Source organism: Scyliorhinus torazame, chromosome 19, assembly GCF_047496885.1.
Source record: "Scyliorhinus torazame isolate Kashiwa2021f chromosome 19, sScyTor2.1, whole genome shotgun sequence".
Lineage (NCBI taxonomy): Eukaryota > Metazoa > Chordata > Chondrichthyes > Carcharhiniformes > Scyliorhinidae > Scyliorhinus > Scyliorhinus torazame.
In genome coordinates, this window is record NC_092725.1 from 114,226,357 (window position 1) to 114,237,627 (window position 11,271).

The following is an 11,271-nucleotide window of genomic DNA, read 5'->3' on the forward strand; positions in this document are numbered from 1 at the left end:
CGAGGTTCAAGTTGAAGTAATGATCAATAACTCAATACACCAATTAGTAAGATTCAAATCAAAGCACATTTATTTACACACAGTCAAATCTACTCATGTACAAACTCTACTCTCTAAGCTATTTCTACAACTAACAGGCCTATACTTAGCTTCGGACTGGCCCACCAGGTCAGGGGAACAAATGGCCTTTTGTTCGGGTTCTGAGTCTGCGGGATTCAAAAGCTGGTATGGATTGGTAGCTAGGAGCGCCTATCTCGTAGCGTGCGTTGACTTGAGACTTACGTTCTTTGGCGGCAGCTGAACAGGTCACTGTCAAGGGTTGGTTCGCGTTGCTGGGTGACCCTGTCAAGAAGGACTATTTGAACTTGGGGGCTTTGCTTTATGGTCCCCAGGGGCTTCCCGCCTTTCAGGGCGGCCCCCGTACCTGGTTTCAAGTGATTGGACTTTGTTCCAATCGCTTGGTTCGATTTCTCCAATACTGGAGCGGTTCCCTGATCGATGGGCGGTCTTTAAGTGTCCGTTAACCTCTTTTGTCTTGGCTCCTGCTGGCGCCGAGGAGTCTGGCTTTGCTTTGTTTACCTTAAATGTTTTGATTGTTCCCGGGGATCGCTCATTAGTATGTAGATGGCCGCTACATTATTGTGCAGATGGTTGCTGGTATCGAAGCTGTCAGGGCTTTTGCAGAGTTTAATACACAGTAAACTTGCACCTGCTAGTTTCTGCCTGCGTTGGCTGAATTTCCCTTCAGCCTTTGCTGTTCTCCATTTTACATCGGGAATTGACCAACCCAGGTGGCTACAATACGTGGCTAAACTGATGGGTGTAGGAGGGAAGAGTTTCAGATTTATGGACCATTGGGATCTCTTCTGGGGCAGGTGGGACCTGTACAAGAAGGATGGATTGCATCTAAACTGGAGGAGCACAATGTCCTGGCAGGGAGGTTTGCTAGAGTCACTCCGGAGGATTTAAACTAGTAAGGCAGGGGAGGGGGGGGGGGGGGGGGGTGAGAACAAGAGCGTTAGTTTAGAAGGTGTAATAACTGATGGGGAAATGGAGAACAAAAATAAGAGAACAGCATCACCCTCAGGCCGAGGAAAAATGGTGACAAGTATGAGAAGGGAGGTGGTCAATGCAGGATTGAGGGTGTTGTACCTAAATGCGGAGAGTATGCGAAGCAAGGTAAATGAGCTTGTTGCGCACATTAAAATTGGCCGGTACGATGTAGGCATCACAGAGACATGGCTGCAAGGGGATCAGGGCTGGGATATAAATATCCAAGGACATGTGTCCCATCGAAAGGACAGATAGATGGGCAAAAGGGGCGGGGTTGCCTTGTTAGGAATGAAGTTAAATCAATAGCAAGGAGCGATATAGGATCAGAAGGCATAGAATCTTTGTGGGTAGAGTTGAGGGGCCGCAAAGTTAAAAAGACCCTGATGGGAGTCATGTACAGGCCCCTGAGCAGTAGTCAGGATGTGGGGCAGAAAATAAATCGGGAGATAGAAGAGGCATATAAAAAAGATATTACAATAATCATGGGGGACTTCAATATGCAGGTGGACTGGGAAAATCAGGTTGGTCGTGGATCCCAAGAAAAGGAATTTGTGGATTGTCTAAGATTTTTTTTGGAGCAGCTTGTGACAGAGCCTACTAGGGAACAGACAATTCTGGATTTGGTGATGTGTAATGAGGCAGACTTGATTAGGGAACTTAAGGTGAAGGAATCCTTAGGGAGCAGCGAACACAATATGATAGAATTTACCCTGTAGTTTGAGAGGGAGAAGCTGGAGTCAGATGTAACAGTATTACAATTAAATCAGGTTAACTACAAAGACATGAGGGAGGAGCTGGCCAGAGTTGATTGGAAAGGGAGCCTAGCAGGGATGACACTGGAACAGCAGCAGCAGGAGTTTTTGGAGGTTATTCGGGAGGCACAACAGAAATTCATCCCAAGGTGGAGGAAACATGCTATGGGGAGGGCGAGGCATCCATGGCTGATGAGGGAAGTCATGGGCAGCATAAAAGAAAAAGCCAGAGGATGGGAAGCCTTTAAAAACGAGCAGAGGACAACTAAAAAAGCAATAAGGGGGCAAAGATGAAATCTGAGTATAAGCTAGCTAGTAATACAAAAGAAGATAGGAAGAGTTATTTTCAATATATAAAAGGGAAGAGAGAGGCAAACATAGATATTGGACCACTGGAAATGAGGTTGGAGAAGTAATAATAGGAAACACAAAAATGGCGGAGGAACTGAATAGTTGAAGTCTTCAAGGTGGAAGACACCAGTGGGATGCCAGAGCTCCAGGAGAATCAGGGGGCACAGGTGAGTGTAGTGGCCATCACGGAGAAGGTTCTGGGAAACTGAAGGGGAATACATCAGACCAGATGGACTACACCCCAGAGTTCTAAAAGATAGCTGAGATTATTGTGGAAGCATTGGTGGTGTCATTACTGGATTCACTGGAGGCAGGGAGGGTCCCAGAGGACTGGAAAGTGGCTAATGTGCCACACACGTTTAAGAAGGGAGGGAGGCAGAAGACGGGAAATTATAGGCCGGTTAGCTTGACTTTGGTCATTGGTAAGATTTTAGAGTATTATTAAAGATGAGACCACGGAATACTTGGAAGTGCATGATAAAATAGGATTGAGTCAGCACGACTTAGTTAAGGGGAGGTCATGTCGAACAAATCTGTTAAGAGTTCTTTAAGTAACAAGGAAGTTCGATAAAGGAGAACCAGTGGACATGATTTATTTAGATTTCCATAAGGCCTTTACAAGGTGCCGCATAGGGACTGTTAAATAACAGGAGGTGGCATAGTGGTATTGTCGCTGGACTAGTAATCCAGAGACCCAGGATAATGATCTGGGGACCTGGGTTCGAATCCCATCTGGGCAGATTATGGAATTTAAACTCAATAAAATATTTGGAATTAAAAAGTCTAATGATGACCATGAAGGCATTGTCGATTGTCGGAAAAAACTATCTGTGTTCATTAATGCCCTTTAGGCAAGGACATCTACCATCCTTACCTGGTCTGGCCTATATGTGATTCCAGACCCACAGCAATGTGGTTTACTCTTGACTGCCCCCTCAAGGGTCATTTGGGATGGGCAATAAATGCTGACACAGCCTACGACAAACCATGAGCGAATAAAAATAAAAAAAGTTGAAGAGCGCATGGTGTTCGGATTGACTGACTGACTGGCAGAAAGCAGGGAGTGGGGATAAAGGGGTCTTCTTCAGGGTGGCAGCCGGTGACTAGTGGTGTGCCTCAGGAGTCAGTGCTGGGACCATAACTTTTCACAATATAGATTAACGATCTGGAAGAAGGAACTGAAGGCACTGTTGCTAAGTTTGCAGATGATACAAAGATATGTAGAGGGACAGGTAGTATTGAGGAAGCAGGGGGGCTGCAGAAGGAGGCTACAGGCTAGGAGAGTGGGCAAAGAAGTGGCAGATGGAATACAATGTGAAAAAATGTGAAGTTATCCACTTTGGCAGGAATGGAGGCATAGACTATTTTCTAAATGGGGAGATGCTTCGGAAATCAAGCACAAAGGGACTTGGGAGTCCTTCACAATTTTTTTAAGGTTAAGGTTAACGTGCAGGTTCAGTCGGCATATAGGAAGACAAATGCACTGTTAGCATTCATGTAGAATACAAGAGCAGGGATGTACTTCTGAGGCTTTATAAGGCTCCGGTCAAACCCCATTTGGAGTATTGTGAGCAGTTTGGGCCCCGTATCTAAGGAAGGATGTTCTGGCCTTGGAAATGGTCCGGAGGAGGTTCACAAGAATGATCGAAATGAAGAGCTTCACGTATGAGGAACGGTTGAGCTCTGAAAGCTAGTGATTCCAAACAAACCTGTTGGACTTTAACCTGGTGTTGTAAGACATCTTACTGTGCCCACCCCAGTCCAATGCGGCATCTATACATCATGCCTATGTCTTACGGTGTTGTGGATCAGTTGCAGTAGAAACAGCCAAAAAAAAACAGACTGTGTAATCTTTGTTACGGTTAACAGTTTGTTAGTAAATACCATTGCACAATACCGTTGCACAATTCTCTTTCTCCAAGTCTTGGGCTACTCAATTACAAATTGTTAATTATAATACAATTATATATATATATATATATATATATATATGAGTGCGAGGGGTCTCTGACAATGCTGTCTGCCTTCCTGAGGCAGCGGGAGGTGTAGACAGAATCAATGGGAGGGTGGCAAGCTTGTGTGATGCATCGGGCTGAGTTCACCACACTGCCGTTTCTTGCGATCTTGGGCCGAGCAATTGCCATACCAAGCTGTAATGCAGCCGGATTGGATGCTCTCTAAGGCACACCTGCAGAAGTTTGAGAGAGTCGATGCAGACATGCCAATTATAGTTCCGTAGGCAGTTGAGGCGTTGTTGGGGTTTCTTTTTCTTTAATTTAGAGTACCCAATTAAGGGGCAATTTAGCGTGGCCAATCCACCTAACCTGCATATATTTGTGTTGTGGGGGTGAACCTCACGCAGACACAGGGAGAATGTACAAACTCCACACGGGCAGTGACCCAAGTCCGGGATTCGAACCTGGGTCCTCAGCGCCACAGTTGTTGGGAATTCTTTTTTTTAAATATATTTTATTCAAATTTTTTCGGCCAAACAAAACAGTACAAACATTTTTCCCTTTTACAACAATATAAATAATAGTGACCGTTTTTAACAAATAAATAAATAATATATATATAAACTAAATGGCAACTGCCATAACATAATATTAACTCTCCCAAATAATAAAATTAAACAAGCCAATATACATATCCAAGTAACAATATCCATACAAAAACTCCCCTGAGGACCCCCCCGAGCCCTCCTCTCCTTCTCCCCCCCCCCCCCCCCCCCCCCGGGTTGCTGCTGCTACTTTCCCAGTTCCTTTATCGTTCTGCGAGATAGTCAATGAACGGTTGCCACCGCCTGGTGAACCCTTGTGCCGAACCTCTTAGTGCAAACTTTATCCGTTCCAGTTTTATGAACCCTGCCATGTCGTTTATCCAGGCCTCCACGCCTGGGGGTTTAGCTTCCTTCCACATTAACAATATCCTTCGCCTGGCTACTAGGGACGCAAAGGCCAAAACATCAGCCTCTCTCGCCTCCTGCACTCCCGGCTCTTCTGCAACCCCGAATATAGCCAACCCCCAGCTTGGTTCGACCCGGACCCCCACCACCTTAGAAAGCACATTTGCCACCCCCACCCAGAACCCATGCAGTGCCGAGCATGACAAAAACATGTGGGTGTGGTTCGCTGGGCTTCTTGCGCATCTCCCGCACCTATCCTCTACCCCGAAAAATTTACTGAGCCTTGCTCTGGTCATGTGCGCCCTGTGCAAGACCTTGAATTGTATCAAGCTAAGCCTGGCACACGAGGATGAAGAGTTTACCCTGCATAGGGCATCTGCCCACAGCCCCTCTTCGATCTCTTCCCCCAGCTCTTCTTCCCATTTTCCCTTCAGCTCATCCACCATGATCTCCCCCTCGTCTCATTTCCCTGTATATATCTGACTATACCTGCGGGAAGTGCACCCAACTTCAGCTCCTCAAAGACCGTGTTAGGGAACTGGAGCTGAAGCTGGATGAACTTCGGATCATCCGGGAGGCAGAGGGGGTGATTGAGAAGAGTTACAGGGAGGTAACCACACCCAAGGTACAGGACAAGAATAGCTGGGTTACGGTCAGGGGGAAAAAAACAAACAGGCAGACAGTGCAGGGATCCCTCGTGGCCGTTCCCCTTCAAAACAAGTATACCGCTTTGGATGCTGTTGGGGGGGATGACTACCGGGGGAAGGCCCTAGCGGCCAGGTCTCTGGCACTGAGTCTGGCTCTGGGGCTCCGAAGGGAAGGGGGGGAGAATAGAAAAGCAATAGTTGTAGGAGATTCAATGGTTAGGGCAATAGATAGGAGATTCTGTGGTCGCGAGCGAGACTCCCGGAAGGTATGTTGCCTCCCGGGTGCCAGGGCCAGGGATGCCTCGGATCGTATCTTCAGGATCTTTAAGGGGGAGGGGGAGCAGCCAGAAGTCGTGGTACCAACGACGTAGATAGGAAAAGGGGTGTGGAGATAATAAACAAGTTTAGGGAGTTAGGCTGGAAGTTAAAAGCCAGGACAGACAGTTGTCATCTCTGGTTTGTTGCCGGTGCCACGTGATAGCGAGGCTAGGAATAGGGAGAGAGTGCAGTTGAACACGTGGCTGCAGGAATGGTGTAGGAGGGAGGGCTTCAGGTATTTGGATAATTGGAGCGCATTCTGGGGAAGGTGGGACCTGTACAAACAGGACGGGTTGCATCTGAACCAGAGGGGCACCAATATCCTGGGAGGGAGGTTTTCTAGTACTCTTCAGGAGGGTTTAAACTAATTTGGCAGGGGAATGGGAACTGGATTTGTAGTCCAGCAACTAAGGTAGCCGATATTCAGGACGCCAAAGCGTGTAATGAGGCAGTGGAGAAGGGAACACTGACAAAGGAGAGTACTTGCAGGCACGGAGATGGGTTGAAGTGTGTATACTTCAACGCAAGAAGCATCAGGAATAAGGTGGGTGAACTTAAGGCATGGATCGGTACTTGGGACTACGATGTGGTGGCCATCACGGAAACTTGGATAGAAGAGGGGCAGAAATGGTTGTTGGAGGTCCCTGGTTATAGATGTTTCAATAAGATTAGGGAGGGTGGTAAAAGAGGTGGGGGGGTGGCATTATTAATTAGAGATAGTATAACAGCTGCAGAAAGGCAGTTCGAGGAGTATCACCCTATTGAGGTAGTATGGGTTGAAGTCAGAAATAGGAAAGGAGCAGTCACCTTGTTAGGAGTTTTCTATAGGCCCCCCAATAGTAGCAGAGATGTGGAGGAACAGATTGGGAAACACATTTTGGAAAGGTGCAGAAGTCATAGGGTAGTAGTCATGGGCGACTTTAACTTCCCAAATATTGAGTGGAAACTCCTTTAGATCAAATAGTTTGGATGGGGTGGTGTTTGTGCAGTGTGTCCAGGAAGCTTTTCTAACACAGTATGTAGATTGTCCGACCAGAGGAGGAGCAATATTGGATTTAGTACTGGGTAATGAACCAGGGCAAGTGATAGATTTGTTAGTGGGGGAGCATTTTGGAGATAGTGACCACAATTCTGTGACTTTCACTTTAGTAATGGAGAGGGATAGGTATGTGCAACAGGGCAAGGTTTACAATTGGGGGAAGGATAAATACGATGTTGTCAGACAAGAATTGAAGTGCATAAGTTGGGAACATAGGCTGGCAGGGAAGGACACAAGTGAAATGTGGAACTTGTGCAAGGAACAGGTGCTACGTGTCCTTGATATGTATGTCCCTGTCAGGCAGGGAAGAGATGGTCGAGTGAGGGAACCATGGTTGACAAGAGAGGTTGAATGTCTTGTTAAGAGGAAAAAGGAGACTTGTGTAAGGCTGAGGAAACAAGGTTCAGACAGGGCATTGGAGGGATACAAGATAGCCAGGAGGGAACTGAAGAAAGGGATTAGGAGAGCTAAGAGAGGGCATGAACAATCTTTGGCGGGTAGGATCAAGGAAAACCCCAAGGCCTTTTACACATATGTGAGTAATATGAGAATGACGAGAGCGAGGGTAGGTCCGATCAAGGACAGTAGCGGGAGATTGTGTATTGAGTCTGAAGAGATCGGACCGGTCCAGCCCTGGATCAAGCACCGTATTGAAGTCTCCCCCCATTACCAACCTTCCCGCCTCCAGGTCCGGGATACGCCCCAACATACGCCTCATAAAGTTTGCATCATCCCAGTTCGGGGCGTATACGTTCACCAGAACCACCGCCTCCCCTTGCAATCTGCCACTCACCATCACATATCTACCCCCACTATCCGCCACTATGGTCTTTGCCTCAAACAGTACCCGTTTCCCCACTAAGATAGCCACCGCCCTATTCTTTGCATCTAAACCCGAATGAAACACCTGCCCCACCCATCCTCTACGTAGTCTGACCTGGTCTATCAGTTTCAGGTGCGTCTCCTGCAACATAACCACATCTGCCTTTAATTTCTTTAGGTGTGCGAGTACCCGTGCCCTTTTAATCGGCCCGTTCAGCCCTCTCACGTTCCACGTGATCAGCCGGGTTGGGGGGCTCTTTACCACACACCCCCCCCCCCCCCTTGTCGACTAGCCATCCCCTTTTTTAACCCAGCTCCTCACCCGGTTCCCACGTACCTGTATATCCCACCAACGGTGCCCCCCCGTCTCGACCACCCCGTCCCATAACAGCTCCCCCTTCTCCTTAGCAGCAGCAACCCAGTTAACTCCACCCCCCCCCCCTCCGCTCGATCCCCCTCTAGCAGAGTTGCACCCCCCATGTTGCTCCCAGAAGTCAGCGAGCTCTGGCTGACCTCGGCTTCCCCCTTTGCCCTCGGCCCCTCACTGCGAGGCCCCCTCCTTCCTCCGTCCCTGTTCCCGCCACAATTACCATAGCGCGGGAGCAAAGCCCGCGTTTCCCACTCAGCCCCGCCCCTAATGGCCGGCGTCCACAGTTCCTCATACACTTCCCCCCCCCCCCCCCCCCCCCCGACGAGGGGAAGAGAGAAAAGTTACAGGATTGAAAAATTAACAAATTGAAAATCATCCCCCCGCCTCACATAATCACCCCACCACTTTATCCCAGAAGCTCTTTCTCTCGCCAGACTATTCCAGCTTCTCGTCCACAATGAATGTCCACGCCTCTTCTGCCATCTCAAAGTAGTGGTGCTTCCCTTGGTGTGTGACCCACAGTCTCGCCGGTTGCAACATTCCGAATTGAACCTTTTTGTGAAGCACCGCCTTAGCCCGATTGAAACTTGCCCTCCTTCTCGCCACCTCCGCACTCCAATCCTGGTATACGCAGATCACCGCGTTCTCCCACCTACAGCTCCGAGTTTTCTTGGCCCATCTGAGGACCGTCTCTCTGTCATTGTAGCGGAGAAACCTCACCACTATAGCTCGAGGTATTTCTCCAGCCTTTGGTCTTCGCGCCAAAACTCGATAGGCTCCCTCCACCTCCAAAGGGCCCGTCGGGGCCTCCGATCCCATTAGCGAGTGAAGCATCGTGCTTACATATGCCCTGACGTCCGCCCCCTCTGCGCCTTCGGGAAGACCCAGGACTCTTAAATTCTTCCTCCTCAAATTATTCTCCGGTGCTTCCAACCTCTCCACACACCTTTTGTGCTGTGCCTCGTGCGTCTCTGTCTTCACCACCAGGCCCTGTATTTCATCTTCGTTTTCAGCAGTCTTTGCCTTCACGACCCGAAGCTCCAGCTCTTGGGTCCTCTGCTCCTCCTTTCGCCCTCCAATCGCCTGTAATATTGGGGCCAACACCTCCTTCTTCAACTCCTTCTTCAGCTCTTCCACACAGCGCCGCAGGAACTCTTGTTTGTCCGGGCCCCATAACAAACGGCCACCTTCCGACACCATCTTGCTTCGAGCTTCCCTTCCTTGCCGCTGCTCCAGAGGATCTTCTGCAATCCGGCCGCTATCCTCTCCTTTTTCCATATGTGTCCGGGGGGGATTCCCTTCTAGTTTACTGCACAGTGATTTTGGCCGTTTAAATTGCCGTTGGGGCTCCTATCTAGAGCCCAAAAGTCCGTTCCAACGGGAGGTGCCGAAACGTGCGACTCAGCTGGTCATTGCCGCATCCGGAACCGTTGTTGGGAATTCTTAACTGTTGCATCAACGTGAGTGGACCAGGACAGTCTTTTGGTGATGGTGACCCCCAGGAACTTAAAGCTATCGACCATTCCACTTTGGAGCCATTGATGTAGACAGGTATGTGTGTCATACTACACTCCTGAAGTCGATTATCAGTTCCTTGATTTTGCTGACATTTAGAGAGAGGTTGTTTTCGGTACACCATGCAACCAAGTGATCTATTTCCCTTCTGTAGTCTGACTCATTGTTTGAGATATGACCCTCCACATTCGTATGATCCGCAAAGTTATAAATAGAATTGGAGTAAAATCTTGCCACAGAGTCGTGTGTATAGGGAGTACAGTAGAGTACATCCTTGCGGGTCCCCGGTGTTGAGGACTATTGTGGAGGAGGTGCTGTTACCTATCCTGATGGATTGTGGTCTGTTGGTGAGGAAGTCAAAGATCCAGCTGCACATAATGGGTGGGGTCAAGTCCAAGATTGCAGAGTTTGGTTATTAGTTTTGTCGGGATACTGGTGTTGAAGGCGGAGCTGTAGTCTATGAACAGCAGTCTGACGTAGGTGTCCTTGTTGTCGAGGTGTTCGAGTGTTGGATGTAGGGCCAGGGAGATGGCATCTGCTGTGGACCGGTTGCGGTGATAGGCGAACTGTAATGAATTGATACCATCTGAGAGGCTGGTGTTGATCTGTTTCATAACTAGCCGCTCAAAACATTTCATGATAACAGATGTCAGGGCCACAGGTAGTCATTGAGGAACGCTGCCTTGTTCTTCTTTGGTACTGGTATTCTTGGTCTTCTTGAAGGAGAGAGGAACCTCGGAGCGGAGAAATGAGGTGGATTGGATTGGATTTGTTTATTGTCACGTGTACCGAGGTACAGTGAAAAGTATTTTTCTGCGAGCAGCTCAACAGATCATTAAGTACATGAGAAGAAAAGGGAATAAAAGAAAATACATAATGTTGAAGATGGTGTTGAAGATGTCTGCGAACGACTTCCGGTTGCGGCGATGCTCAGCTAAGCCGCACGTTTCGGCGGCTCCAGCTCTGACGGACTTTCCGGCTCTTTTTGAGAGCCCCAACGGGAAATTTTCGCGACAAAACCCGGTGTGGGGTGAAACAACAGGGAGTCCGTTCCCCCCCACCCCCCCCCCCCCTCCCCCCCTCCCCCCCAGTGTGAAAGAAAAAGATCGTCGGCGGTGGCCAGATCACGGAGGATCCTCGAGGGCAGCGGCAGAGGAAAGAAAGAAACAAGATGGCGTCGGAGGGAGCCCAGGCGACATGGGGACCGGACCAGGATGAATTTCTCAGACGGTGTGTGGAGGTGATAAAAAAGGAGGTGCTGGCCCCGATGTTGCAAGCAATCGAGAGGCTTAAAGAGACACAAAAGGCCCAGGCGATAGAGCTCCGTGTGGTGGAGCAGAAGGTAACTGATAACGAGGACGAGATCCTGGGCCTAGCGGTCAAAATGCAGACGCACGAGGCGCTTCATAAGAAGTGCATCGAAAGAATTGAAGTCCTGGAAAATAGATCAAGGAGAAAGAACCTCCAGATCCTGGGTCTCCCTGAGGGAGTGGAAGGAG